Source organism: Trichechus manatus, unplaced genomic scaffold, assembly GCF_000243295.1.
Source record: "Trichechus manatus latirostris isolate Lorelei unplaced genomic scaffold, TriManLat1.0 scaffold00026, whole genome shotgun sequence".
Lineage (NCBI taxonomy): Eukaryota > Metazoa > Chordata > Mammalia > Sirenia > Trichechidae > Trichechus > Trichechus manatus.
In genome coordinates this window covers 6,525,454-6,527,067 of record NW_004443962.1, presented here as the reverse complement: position 1 = coordinate 6,527,067, position 1,614 = coordinate 6,525,454, and the positions used below count along the sequence as shown (strand labels likewise).

General features: G+C 36.7%; 1 protein-coding gene across 1 annotated transcript in view; it reads right to left on the bottom strand.

The window, feature by feature from the left end:
- The window catches only part of LRCH3 (leucine rich repeats and calponin homology domain containing 3), a 107,416-nt gene that overhangs the window by 7,483 nt on the left and 98,319 nt on the right, over nt 1–1,614 (bottom strand). The window lies entirely within an intron of this gene.

Sequence of the window (1,614 nt, the reverse complement as noted above, 5' to 3'; positions counted from 1 at the left end):
GTGGAGGAGGGAGAAAGTAGTTTTTTAGTGTTTCTTTTTCCATTTTAAAGCAATATACACTAAATTTGGCAGATAGCAAGAAAACTAATTACAGCCCCATCATTCAAATATAATCACAGTTAACACTTAGATTCATCTACTTTTAATCTTTTTAAAAGAAGATATTTTTTAAAACCAACAATGTTTGCTCATAAATTGGCTATAGATACATTTAAATGGCAAAATTTAAATTTTAAAAATTTGGGTTACAGAACCTATTTTCAAAAGGATGACATTTTCCCATAGGAAATTTCCCTAATTACTACCTAGTAAGCTTATTTTTCTGAAAAGATCTTTAATGACTGGAATCTTAGGAGTTGTGTTACATGACTCTAAGTTGTGATAGGGTTTTTCGCCTGGTGGGTTATCACAGGATATAATGTAAGGAAGAAATACGAATCCCATTTCCCAGAATGGTTAACAAACTCAACTGGATCAATTCATTAGTTGGTTTCCAATACGCTCAAGCATCAGACATGGAAGCCAGATGTTTGGAAGGAATCTCACCTAGATAATGGTAAGCAGAGGGAAGCCCGTACCACCTCTGGAGAAGAAAAGCTACTTGTAAATATATGGGTTTTCTTCAAAGGTGGAATTGAAGAATACTCTGTCATGAGAAGAGGGAATACTAGATAAATAGCAGTGGACAGTAACAATCATTTTCAAATTTCAAGCTGAAAAACTTTGAAAAAGGTCTAGAAAGAGGTCATGATTTAGATTTCTACAGAGGGCATTATTCTTGCCTATGCCAAGTTCTCTATAACTGAGATTTTAAAAATTAAAACATAAATAGTATAATCACGATCTACTTAACAGAAGGAGAAAAACAATCATGGGGATTCAGACTGGCTAATTCACACTGAAACTGGGCTTTTTCTCTTCTACTTTTTAACATGTGAAAGAGCTGAAAGAGAAGGCTGCTCCTTGGACAAGCGATGCTGTATCCCACTCAACTCCTGGCTACTTCAGGGAGAGGTAAGGTGAACTGAGGCACAAGAGAAAAGTCACTGGGGTGAAAGTTACTGAGACAAGGGCAGCTGGTTTTAGATAGCCACATTTCTATAATATATAGCCTACTCTGAAAAAGAAATCTTACACAGGTTTTGGGGAAGAAAGTAATTTCAACAAGAGTATAATCTATACTAAAAGGAACAAGGAATAAATGAGCCATCCATTCTGGATATTTGAAATGATTCAAAATTTTCAGTTCATCCACCTTGAAGATATGATTCATTCAGTGAGCTGTCACATCACGTATTACAACGGTTTCTGACATGCTTCAATAGTGCACTTCTAAGAACGTGAACTGTGCTACTTAACACCTATGCCTACCAAATAAGCGAACAGCATTTTATCAAACATCCTTGACTTTCCTAATATAACGAAGATGAATTATAACCTAATGGCTGCAAATACTTAAAAGGTGGAAAAACAAAACAAAACACCAGCCTAGTTGCTGTCAAGTCCATTTCAACTCATGGCGACCCCATGTGTTTCGGAGCAGAGCTGCACTCCACAGGGTTTTCCACGGCTGTGATCTTCGGGAACTAGATCACGAGGCCTTTCTTCCGAGGC